Below are 13,912 nucleotides of genomic sequence, written 5' to 3' on the forward strand. Positions count from 1 at the left end.
GGCAGGAGACATGAACCAGATGAGTGTGTCACCAGGTTAAAATTAACTCTTCCTTGAAGGTTCAAGGAAAATTAGCTGTGATTGTGTTTTTTAAATCAAACAGCACATTGCAGTTGTCAGGCAAAAACTATCTCGCCATTATAGATAAATCCTGCTGACAGTTTAATGATGGGGACAAATGAGTTTTGGTCTCTCATAGGGACAACATTGTTTTCCCATCGTGGGTATGTTTTGGGCGATATGTTCCCAGCTCATCAGATGTATGGTATTGCCCGACACCCATCACCCATGCCAGTATTGCCTTACAGTAGATCTTAGGCCCTGTCCTGGTTTTGTTCTCTGCACAATCCCTTTTGCTCATCTTCTAGTAGACTCCTATCTGTAGTTTTATATCCTGTGTTTGATTTGTTTACTTTTCTAGTTCCTTTGTTTAGTGACTGTGAGGAGGAGATGCATTGCAATCAATACTTTAATATCTAATCAATATCTATTCATAAATTAAATACATAGATTAAATTCAATAAAGGACACAATCAGGGGAGGTTTGCATTATTGATCATATGAATTTTTGAATTTCCCTTCACTTTGCCTTTCATTGTATGTCACATGCAGGTAATTAGAAAAGAAGTCAACTGTTACAGAAATACTAAGTAATCATGGTTGTGTATTGCAAACTAGTCAAACAAGAAGAATTGTGACCCACCATGGTATGCCATGAGCTCTTTAAGGGCCACAGAACTATCTGTCCCGAGTTTCCCTTGTATTCACTCTTGAATTTACACCAGTAATGGTCCCACTCATTTCTTATTCCCTGACCTCACACTCTTTTTCCCACTTCTTTTCAAAGCCCATTTCCTTTGGACAAATTTAAATACCTCAAAATATTCTGTCTCATGTTTTTTACTTCCTTCTATATGCTTATAATCCCCAGTTTTATTTTGGTACTACAGACATGTTACCTTAATTCCTATCATGTCCTCACTCAGCCCGTGGCCAGGGCTTCTCTCATATTTGGCAGTGAACTAATACTACTTGTGTAGCTTTCAAGATATATCAGAATTTCTGGGTCACTCATCTCTCAGTGTTTTGATCTTACACTTTCAAGTTTTTGGGAACACATAGTTGTGATGTGCCTTATCTTTGTATGCATGTTGTATCCTCCATGTGGAATGGTTTTCTTCCCTCTGTGTCTTCTTACCTCCTCTGCAAAGCCTCCGTTGTGCTCACTTTCAGCATGCCATATATGTGCTCTTAGCTATCAGATAGTATCATGATTGCATTTCTGACTTTGCAGCATGGGGTTTGTTTCCTTGCTTTTCATTTTTACTTCTTCATAAATATTTCAAAAATTAATCAATGACTAAGTTGTGGTATTTATAAAAGATGTTTTATTAGTCTTTATCAGAAGATTTCTTAATAAACATTAGCTTTTACATGGTTTGTTTTTTAAAGGACGGATCCTAGCTTGCAGAAGAATGTAGCAAAGGAAAGCCAAACTGATCCATGGTCTTCACCAGATTATGTGGGTCAAGTCAGCGAGCAGGCTGGTGCTGAACTTCCAGTGAATGTAGATGCCAGGAGATATGACTCAGATGAGAATGCCAGAAGGTAAAATCCATAATTCTCCCTCTAATTTTAAAGGAATATTAGCAGTGATTGTTTGTTTGGAAATTAAGCAGCATGGTATAGTGTGCTAGGCAAAGTACGAGAAGGCTCAGCCTTTTCAGACAAATACTGCTAAAAGTGAAAAGAGGAGGTCCAGTAACATTTTCTTATTTCACTGAGGGAACATTGTTTTTCAAGCCTCTGTATGTGTGGTGGGATAGGTTCACACATCGCAAGATATACTTTACCACAAGACACCCACCATCACAGCACTCATAGTGCTTTAGTGTAGATCTGGGCTCCCTCCCTGTTCTGTTTTCTCTGTCTCCTGTCACCGTATAGTAGCATCAGTTCTGCAGCCATATTTCCAGGGGCTGTTTTGGTTTAATTTTGCTTGTTTCTTTGTTTAGTTATATTGTGGAGGAGCTGTTTTATATTAAATACTTTGTTTTATATGAAAGATTCAATGAATAGATTCATTTCCATGAATGGAAATATTTCAGAAACCTTGCTTTCTTAATTTTATAAATATTTTGAATTGGTGTGCCATGTTTACCAATTATTATCACATTGAGGTAATTAAGAAAAAATTAGTAATAAAAAGTCCTGAATAATCACTATTGGGTGTTGGAATCTACAGTAAAACAAGAAGAGAACAGGATCCTCCACTGTCATACTACTTAGCTAAGTCCTAGAGCACCATCCATCCTCCTCCTTATTTTCACTTTGAATTTGCTCCAGTAAATTTCTTACCCACCTCTCCTCCAAAGTTGCTTTTTAAAGATTACTGCCAATTTTTCACATCACTGTATCCACACATACTGTTTTATACTGATAGGCTAAATTTGCCTTAATGAAAATCTCTTTACTGCAACATTGCTTTCATCTGATTACAAGTCTGGCATTTTCAGAGGGAGAACTCACTTACCTGTGTCCCTGATGTATTTCCTTTTCTTCTACCTCAGTCTGTGTTTCCTAGCTCTTCAACTCCACCCTCCTTTTGAGTAAAATAAAAATCCCAGGATTCAGTCCTTGATCCTCTGTCACATGACTTTTATTTCCTTGTATTTATTAATGATTCCAAAATGATATTTCCACTTCAGATAGTTTTTTCTTGATTACTGAAATCAAATCCCTTGCTGGATATCATTCTTTTGGATGGAAGGTTGTTGTTATTCAAGTTTCCCTTTTCTCCAATTGAATTACTGATATTGTTTCTCACACCAGTTCTTCTGTTCATGTCTTCACTCTTATAGAGTATTACTTCTTTAGTGGCATCTCTTGTTCTGTCAGTGTGTTGGGTGTCACTTTGGTTGTTATCTTTCTCTTTCTTTTGCTCCTGACATCGAATCTGATAGTCAATCTTGTCAGGTTTCCCTGCCAAATATATCCCGAAGCCAATATCCTGTTACATGTTGAATCCCATATCATCTGCTCTCTTTACTAGTGTCCGAAACTTTTATTTGGTTTCTTAGTATCTGTCTTTTTTACTCTTTAAAATCAGTGGCCTATTTTGACATAGCAAAGATTATGCTGTTCCTCTGTTTTGACTCCCTCTTCAGTCGCAGTACATGCCAATGTTCTTCAAATACAAAGCAACCCCTACACTTTCTTTCCTCTTAGATCAGTTTCTGTCTCCCTGAAGTCTCTGTCTCTCACTGTCACTTGAATTTCCATATTCTAGGGGGTCTCCCTGGTGGCATAAGGGGTTGAGCAAAATACTGTAAAGCTATCCATAGCCTCTGCAGCATGAGTTTGATCCCTGGCCGGCCAGGGAGGTGACCCATGTGGCACAGCAGACCTCTCCTGTCCTACCCTCTGGTCTCCTTCGCAGTGTATTTCAGTCAGTCTACCTGTTCTGTTCCCCACTCTATCTCTGCTGAATCCTCTCACCACCCCCCGACACCTCTGGCCTGCACCCCAGTTATTGTATGCATAAATAAATAAATCTTAAAAAAAAGGATTTCCATATTCTCTCCCTTCCATTCTGCTCCAACCACGTTGACCTTTTCAACATTCTGTCACCCTGAAGACATACCCCTGTACTTGCTGTTGATTCTAACTGGTATGATTTATCTTCTGATATCCTTATGATTGCTCATTTCATTCCTTCACAAGCTACTTTCTCAGCAATATCTGAGGGGTTGGCCATTTTGAGTCTTATTCTTATGCCTTCCCTGCTTACAAACCTCCAAATTTCCTTATCTCTGCTATAGTATACTCTAGCAGGATATATGTTTTGACATCGAGTTCATTGTCTGTTTACTTCATTTTCAAGGGTAGGATTTTGGTCTGATCTCTGCTATTATTTCAGTGCCCAAACTGGGCTGGAATATTATCCCCTGAAGGCTCACTGAGTGAATGGAGTTTAACCTGTGTGTTTCGTTTTACATTTTATACTAATTCTTACTTAGACTAAACAATTTTGTGTGGGTCCCTGGTGAAAGTCTACTTGTCAATTAGGATTCTTTGGCTCTCTGCAATATGCGGTATTTGCTCTATGAATGTTCTGCATTGTGGGGTTTAAGCTCAGTCATATGTTTCCTCACTTTTAAACCTTTTACTGGTCCACTGCTGAGACTGGTACATGAGCCTGTACACACTGCAACGAAGCTGCCATCCCTCTGAGATCTCTTGTGTATGGGACTGGAGCACTCAACTCTCAGAAAGGCATTATGTTTTGTCCATGGGTGACACCAAATTTTTCTTGGTAGGGGGCCTGATGAACTGTGACTTATTTGATCATGAACCTGAAGTCAAACCAACATATAGGCATTTTCTCCCCAGCTCCAGCATATTTCCTGGATTTCCTCATTCATATTGTATGTGTCTAATAGTATTTTTCCATTTACATGTTGTTATATTTAAAAAGAAATTGATAAGCATCGTATATGGCTAATTAGTATTTCCACACCTGTGTGTCATAACTTTGAGTCAGTGAACTCTAGGTTTTAAATTTAGCATTTAGGAGTTTTCAAAATTGCTGTGCTGACTTCTGTTCCAGTATTTTACGTTTTGTAACCTAATTGTTCTTCCGTTTTTGTTTTTCCTGTGTCTCTTCAACCCTTCCCATTTTATTTTTATTTTACAAAAGTTGTGTTTTAAATCATCATAAGTGTTTTTTTAAAAACATTAGCTTTATTTTGTTTCTTTTTTAAAAGTAATGTTCCTGGCTTGCATAAAAATGGAATAAAGAAGAGCAAAAATGAAACATGTAATTCAGAAGTATCTGTGCCTAAATTAAGCAGGAAGACTGGTGCTTTGCATTCAGTGACTGGTGGCAGCAGAAGACATGAATCAAGACAGAATAATGGAAGCAATGTCTATAATTTCTTCCTGTATAGGTAAAGGAATATTAGCAGTGATTACTCTTCCGGAACTCAGACTCTATGATGTAGCTTATAGGCTAACACAAGAAAAATCTTACACTTGTCAGACAAATACTGCTGAGAGGTAACAATGAGGACCAGTCAGCTTTGGGTGACTTCACTGAAGGAACGTTGTTTGACAAGCCTGTGTATGATTTAGGGGACAGGTTCCCACCTCATCAGGTGGATGTTTCCACATGACCCCCACCGCCAAAGCACCCAGAGTGCTTTATCCTAGACCACTGGATTCTCATCCCTGTTACTTTGTCACCTCCTCCCCTCCTTCCCCTCTTTTAGCCTCAATTCTGTAGTCAAATTTCTAGGGCTTGTTTTGTTAGTTAGCCAGTTCCTTGGTCAGGGAATTTTGTTAGTGAAGCAAGGACTATGTTTCCTTGCTTATGATTGTTACTTCATCATGGCTTTCCGAGTCAATAAATGAAGTAGGTTAGATAAGTTTTGGAATTTTTCCTTTTTTTTTTTAATGTTTACAATAGATTTCCTCTAAAACAGTTTCTTATGGCTTTTTAAATAGAGTTCCTGGTTTGACTAGAAAAAAAGAAAGAAAAGCACCTATGAAATGAATATGCCAACAGAACCTCTGACAGTAACACATGAGACAGCTGGTGTAGTATTTCCAGAGCAAGGTGACAGCAGGAGACATGAAAACAATCAGGATGTTGGAAGGTAAAATCTATAAATTCTTCCTGTCTTGATAAAGGAATATTAGCAGTGATTACTTTTTACTGAAAATAAAACAGCATAATCTGGCATACTTACTGAGGCAAGAGAAAATGAACTTTATCTGAAAGATACTCCTGAAATGCGATAGATGAGGATGAGCGATTTATTTTATTTTTTTTATTGTAGCATCTCATTTACAACCCTGTCTATATTTTAGGTGATAGGTTCATATCTCTTCAGATGTATGTTACCATACATACCACCACCATGATGATTTAAAAAGGTCTCCTTTCATATAAGGACTTGAACACTTCTCAGTTAGGTTTTAGTACCAGTGAAAGCTTGTTTTTTATTGAAAATGACCACCACAAAAAACCCGAGAATATTTTCCTATGAAATCATGTAAATAGCATTGATTTTCCTTTTTGTCTTTTGATTGTTAATTTGAAGTAATTTAATAATTTGTTAATATTACAGTACATCTTTGGTCTTTAATGTCACTCTATTGACTTGGTGTTTAATCCCTTTTTAGGAACGTATAGGTTAGAAGATTTTATATAAAAACAATAGGTTTTGATATTCTTTGTATTTGGCTATTTACTATATGCCTGAAAATAAATCTTTTCTTTTTATAGGCCTGTAAAGAAAACATCTAATGAGAAGAAGGTATTGTAAAGAATAAATAAGGACAAAAGTTATTTTGTAGTAAAAATACGTTTTAAAAGATATAAGGAAAAATTAGAAAGTCTTACTTCATTATAAAAATGTTTACTTTAAAAATAATTTATAAATTATAATAACCTCTGAAGGTATCCTTTTCATAAAAGACAGTTTAAGGAGTACCTGTGTTTTTGCTATTATAAAAAGGTGAATATTTATCACCTCTGTACACTTAGCATATTTTCCAATAGTTACCGGACATTTTGAAATATTTTTATTTGTATGTCAAACAGGAAATCAATCCTATGGATGACTCTGATGACATAACTCAGACATCCAAAATAGCCTCAATGGGTTGTGACTCGCTTTACTCTGAACATGAGAACTGTATGTTGTTAATGGAACAACTTTGCATGAATTGTAAAGGTAGGAGCATTGTTTAATTATAAATTCTTAACACATATACTGTAGTGTCACATGCACACTTTGTCTAGTACTGCACTATAGAGCACAGATCTGTTCTCATGTTATTCATCTCAGAAATATGTTTATATTGAGATGAAATGAGAGGTATCGTTTACTTCCAGCCAAAGATCTATGAGAATCCCCATGGTAGTTTTTGTTGACTCTGCTCTCTCCTAGGCCTTTCCTTGAAGTCAGATTACCATTATTTCCCTCCTGGAATACTGAAATATCCTGAGATCTGTTTTCCCTGACATTCTACCTCTGGAAACCTTGTTCTGGGCTGCAACCATAATTATCATATATATTTTTTAAAATGCAGATTTCATAATGTTACCCTTCCTTAAAATTGAGCTAGTGTATCTCAGTGCTCTAAGGTTAAAGGCTATCATTCACTTGTTGCATTTTGTGTTATTCCTATGTCCTTTTCTCATCTGTGTCTCAGTGGCTGTCTGAGTCATCTTTCCTACAATAAGACTTTTTGTTTTCAACAGCTTTTGTTAGGGAAACCATACCTATAGAAAGTGTGTAATTTGATAGTTTTGACATATGTATACAAAGATGAAACCATCCTCACAATCAAGATAGTTAACTCATCTATCATCCCCTCAAAGTCTCCTCAAGACCCTTTATACTCCCTTCTTAAGAAACTACCAAGTTGTTTTCTAAAGGGCTTGCAGCATTTTCCATTCCCACCTAAAGCTTATGAGAGTTCTAGTTCTTTCATATCTTCATCAACACTCAGTGTTGGCAGTTTTTTTTTTTTAAGATTTATTTATTTATACAAGAATTGGGGAACAGTCAGAGGCACAGGAGGGTGAGAGAATTCACCAGAGATAGCGGGGAGCAGAACAGGCAGACTGAAGACATTGCTGAGGGGAGTGGCGAGTGAGGCAAGAGAGGTCTGCCTCGCCATGTGGGTTGCTCCCTGGCCGGCCTGGAATCGAACCCGTGCTGCAGAGGCTGTGGACAGCTTCACAGCGTGTTGCTCAACCTGCTACACCACCAGCGAGGCCCTGTTGTCAGTTTTTTAATGTTACCATTCTGATAGGTGTCCAAATATTTATTTTATTGTGGTTTTAGTATGCATTTCCCAAATAACGAATACTATCGAGCATCTTTCTGTGTGCTTATTTACCATCTGTTTATCTTCTTTGAACTTTGTCTAAATCTTTTATCATTTAAAAATTGTGTTGTTTGTTTTCTTATTAGTTGAGTTTTGAGAGTTCCTTACATTTTCAAATTATAGTTTCTAGATCAACTCTGGTTTTACAAATACTTTCTTCCAGTCTGTGACTTGCCTTTTTGTTTTCTTAACATTGTCTTTTTTTAATAATCTAAACTATATTTAATAATATAACATTTTTAGTAAGCCAACAACAAATAAACAGACTAAGTCCAAGACATAGCTGTTTTGTGATAGTAACAAATGATAGAAGGAAACTTCAAAAAGACTAGAGAAAGAACAGCAAAGAGAAATAAGGAAGCAAGGAAGGGGAAAGAAGGGCAGTCAGAGAAAAAAGAGAAAGATAAATTAGAGAAATGAATTTTTTTTTCATTTTATATTTATTTTAATTTTTGTTTTTTTACTTTTGTATATTTTTACACCATTTTTCATTTTTGTACAATGTATGCATTTTCATCTTGGCGATACTCCCCATGAAATTCCCAGTACCCTTGTTTTGATCCTACCCCTTTCTCCCCCTCCCTGTAGTGTGCCTTTGCTTTATAGTTGCTTATTGATTTTGATTTTTACTTTATTATAATTAGTCTTTTTCCTGATCCCTTATGTAGGTTTTCTAAATTATTGCTATGAGTGAGACCATCTGGTATTTTTCTTTTTCTCTGTGGCTTATTTTGCTGAGCATGATCCCTTCCAGCTCCATCCATGTTACTGAACATTGCATGAGTTTACACTTTTGATTGCTGAGTAATATTCCATTGTGTGTATGTACCACAGCTTCTTGCTCCAGTCATCTATTTTTGGGGATTTGGGTTGTTTCCATAGCTTAGCTATTCTAAATAGTGCTGCTATAAACATAGGGGTGCAGGTGCCCTTTTGAATTAATGTTTCTGTGTCCTTTGGTTAAATACCTTAGTAGTGGAATTGGCGGATCATATGGAAGCTCCATCTTTAGCAGATTGAGGAATCTCCACACAGTTCCCAATAGTGGTTGGACCATTTTGCACACCCACCAGCAGTGCAGGAGAGTTCCTTTTCTCCACATCCTCGCCAACATTTGTTGTGGCTGGTTTTTAATATGTGCCATTCTCCCTGGTGTGAGATGGTATCTCATTGTAGTTTTGATTTGCATTTCCCTGATTACAAGTGATGCTGAATAATTTTTCATATGCCTGTTGGCCATTTGCATTTCCTCTTTGGAGGAGTTTCTTTTTAGCTCTTCTGCCCATGTTTTGACTAGGTTGTTTACTTTGTTTTTGTTGAGTCTCGTCAGTGCTTTGTAGATTTTTGTGATCAGTCCTTTATTATTAGCGTTGTGTGCAAAAATTTTCTCCCAGTTAGTGGGGTGTCTCTTTGTCTTAGTTACTGTCTCTTTTGCTATACAGAAACTCTTTAATTTGATGTAGTCCAGCTGTTTATGTTTTCCTTCACTATCACTGCTTTGGGTGATATGTGTTTAAAGATGTTACTGAGGTGAATGTCATGTAGTGTTTTGTCTGTATTTCCTTCTATTTATTTTATAGTTTCAGGTCTTATGTCTAGTTCTTTAATCCATTTTGAGTTGGTTTTTGTGCATGGTATGAGGTAGTAGTCAAGCTTCATTCTTTTGCATGTAGCAACCCAGTTTTCCCAGCACCATTTATTGAACAAACTTTCTTTGTTCCATTGCATTGTCTTTTCTCCTTTGTCAAAGACTAGTTGACCATAAATCTGTGGGTTTGTTTCTGAATTTTCTATTTGGTTCCATTGGTCTGTATGTGTGATGCCTCCATTCCTTTTTTTTTTTTTTTCAGGAGGCCTTTGGCTATTTGGGGTTTTTGGTGGCTCCATAGGAATTTCATCAATATTTGTTCTATTTCTGAGAAGAATGTCATTGAAATTTTTTTTTTTTGGAATAGCATTGAATCTGTAAATTACTTTTGGCAGGATGGCTATTTTGATAATATCTGCATATTTAATTACTATCCATTTTTGTATGTTGATTTGGAACTTGCTACTTTGCTATATTCATTTATTGTTTCTAAGAACTTTTTGATAGAGTCTTTGGGATTTTCTAAATGTAATATATTATTTGTAAGTAGTGATAGTTTCACTTCTTTCCAACTTGAATCCCTTTTGTTTCTTGATTTTGTCAGATAGTTCTGACCAAAACCTCTTGTACTAAGTTAAAAAGAAGGGGTGACAATGGGCATCTTGGTTTGTTCCCAATCGTAAGGGGAAAGTTATCAGTTTTTCACCATTGAATGTAATGTTGGTTGTTAGTTTGTGATGTATAGCCTTTATTATATTGAGGTAGATTCCTTCTATCCTCATTTTGGTTAGAGTTACTATCATAAAAGGATGCTTGTTTCATGCATTCTATAGCTAGTGTTAAGTTCATAAACATATAGGATTATTATCCTTCCTATAGATTAATTAATTAATTAATTAATGAAATTATCTGGTTTGTTGCTGAATATAGTCTGTACTGTGAAAACTACTTTGTCTGCTATTAGCATAGCCACACCAGCTCAGCTTCCTTTTATTTTTTATGTATTAGTGTATATATCTTTTTCCATGTTTTTAACAAATGTGTGCCTTTATTTTCAACTTGCATTTCTTGTAGGTGATATTTAAGTTGGACTTGCTATTTGATTCAGTTTGATCATATGCCTTTACATTGAAGTTTTCATATGATTTTCTTTTAATGTAATTGTCAATATATACAGTGAGGTTTAATCTGTTATCATGCTGATTGATTTCTGTTTGCCTCACCAGCTCTTTGTTCCCCTTCTTTTGTTTCCTTCTAGAATATCAAGTGATTTGTATGACTTACTTTATTTACTTATATTAGATAATTAGCTGTAACTCCTTTGTTTCGCTCTTTTAGTGGTGGTTGTAGCATTTATAGCATATGACTAACTTACCACATTCAAGTAATACTATATGATATCATATGTAATATGACAAAATTACAGCAAATTACTTTTTTCCTGTCCTACACAGATACTACCTGGGCCTGTGGAACTATAGTTTTCATTAAGTTTAGAAAGTTTGTGGTCATTTTTTTCAAAATACTTTTTTCCTATCCCCTAACTCTTTGGAGAATTGTATCATGGCCATTTAAAATTTTCTCACAATTCACCAAGGTCATCCTTACTAGTCTTTTTTGTGTGTGTGATGTATAATATGTTTATTCCCAACCAGTATATTTGTCATCTCTGATATTATATTTTCATTTCTACAAGTGCTATTTATTTGGGAAAAAATAGCTTCCATGACTCTACTCTTTTATTATTATTATTATTATTATTATTATTATTTAGTTAAGTGACTTATAAACAGTTTGATCCTTCATGGTCTTGCTCTTTTCATCTATTGGGTGAATGCCTGAAGGCTAATTATTTCCCAGTACCAAGGCAAGACCTTTCTTACTGCTCTATTCATTGTCCTGTTATTTTTCCAAACTAGCTAAAGGAAGCACCACTATTCCGGGTGGAGTTTATTCTTTTCAGTTTTTTCTTCTCCACGGTCTCAGGTGGCTTCTTCATATGACTTAACTGCCATTTATTCTGTTGAATACTCTCGGAGGCCCCTCTGTAGATCTTCAAGGCTCTTTCTTGATTCTGCTCTTTTCTCTTCAGTGATCTGACTTGTGATCTCTATCTCTTGGTTTCACCAGACTCTCAATTTCATCACCTCACCTAAGAGTATGTGGTAGACTTCACCTTAGTACCTTCTCCCTGTGTCATGATCTGGAAATTATCTTAAGCTAGTGAGCTGTTGAGGCATTGTCTTTCATTACTTGATGTTCTTTGTCTTGAAAATCATTATTTTTTTATTGTATTTTTTTGGTCTGTTTTGCTTTTGCTTGTTTCAGGTAGGAGGGTAGTACCTGTTACTTCCTCTTGAGTAGAAGCAGATTGCAATAAAACTTCAGCACATGTTGTCCCCTACCTAGTGTGGCTTTCTTTCTCCTTTGCTTCCTGCTCCTCCTTCATTCCTCAGGGCAACAGTCTGTTCCTCCAGGACCTCTTCCCTGGGCCTAATCTAGATCCAGTATTGTCATGTGAGCATAGAATTTTGTTTTCTTGTAGTATCTGTATGAATTTAGACTTTACACTAAACTTTACCTGTCCCTTAAGCTAAATAAGAGCCAGTGTTCCCATCTGTTCTATCTTCAGAGTTTAGTGTAATTCTTCCACTTTTTAGGTACTTAGTATGTATCTGTTTAAGGTATAGATGAGTGATTGAGAAAATGTACCACCCTTTATATGCAAAAAAGGTACTTATATATTTGTTTTTCTCTTGTGTTTTCTCCCTGATTCAGTTTCTACTAACGTATCAAACGTATCAAAATCCCAAGATTTAATTTGTTCACATAAAAGATTATGTAAAATTAATCACTGTGAACTACTTAAGGAAAAATATAGAAAAATAAAAGCTGAGAATTGTGCACTGAAAAAGGAGCTATTAGAAACAAAAGACATAAACTCACAGCTAAAACAGCAAAATTTGAAACAAGAATACTGCTGCTACAATTTGAGGTATTGAGCTTTGTGGTTTTAAAGAGATATTTCAACTATTTCGTTAAAAAATACAAATACATAAGAGAGAAGTTTTGTAATTGCTAACTTGCCTTCTAGGATTTTGCAGAGTAGGAACCTTCTTTATTTAGTGCTGTGGGATATGAAATTCTTGGAATTAGTATAGCCAGTTTTTGATAGTGAATACTTTTGCTAATAATTTACTGTATAGTCTTCCACATCATACTTTTAATGATCATATAGAAGTATACCATATGGAATACTGTATTGTAACTATTGCTGCAAGGATTTCATTTTGTATCAATCTATATACTGAAGAAAAAAAATCTTCAGTATAGTATTTGGCTGAAGTGCAGCAATGCTGAAGTGTCTCTGATCTATATTTCTAAATTGTTCTCACAAGAGTTTATATGAATTTCCATTTCCAGCAACACACATGAAATGGCCACTTTTCTGAAGACAGAAGATGTCTTTTAAAATGTATGGTTCATGGGTGATGTGGTGGTGGGAGATTTATGGAGACTACATATGAGCTGGGAAATCAATATCCTATAAAGATAAACAAAATGCTAAACAGTAAAAAAGTTTAATAAATAAAAATAAAATTACCACAAACAAAAAAGTTACGCAGTTTCATTCTTAACCTATGCATGGAATAAAAAGAAAAGTGGAAAGTGATTACTGAGTAATGTATTCAGCAATTCTCTCCTACTATATCAAATTTTTTCTAGGTCTGTGCTAAAAGCGCATATTACTTTTTATTATTCTTAGTGAATATGGGTTGTCTTGTTCCAGAAGGAGTATAGAAATGATTTCTAAAATACCTAGTGATCAACAAGCTCAGTGGAAAGTGTTGCAAAAGAAGAAACACAAAAAGAGTAGGGCCACAGCTAACAGACTCCCTCACCTAGTCTTGGATTATAGTGATCTACAGATGGATGTTGTGTGAAAGAAATCTGCAGATGCTGTCTACACTGTGAATCATTTTTAGTAGTAGCTGTACTATTTTGTGAATTTCAGATTTTGTTCTAGTGTATTTGTAAGCTTATTTAAAAAACAAAAACTTCCCTTTTAAATTTGTAACTAAACTATTCAAAGAGAGTACCAATAACTATGTGGAGCAAAAAGGTTACCTTAACCCTAACTGTACTGTATCACTTCAAAATTTTTCTCTCTGTGATACTTCCTAGAGTCATATGTACCTTTCATATGCTGACTTCTTATTGAAACACTTAGGGATCGGCTGCGAAGAGAAGAAGAACGCTATAGGAGTGGCGCTCAAATGAAGCAGGGGCTGGAGTCCACACTGTCAGCAGTAGCTGTGGAACTGAGAGCTCTATGAAGTGATTTAATGAAGGCAAGTTCCTCCCTGGCAAACTTTTGATATTTCTAATGCTATAATCAAAACTAGTTACAGTATCACATTA

The sequence above is a fragment of the Talpa europaea genome (genome assembly GCF_964194135.1).
Source record: "Talpa europaea genome assembly, chromosome: 14".
In the NCBI taxonomy this organism is placed as follows: domain Eukaryota; kingdom Metazoa; phylum Chordata; class Mammalia; order Eulipotyphla; family Talpidae; genus Talpa; species Talpa europaea.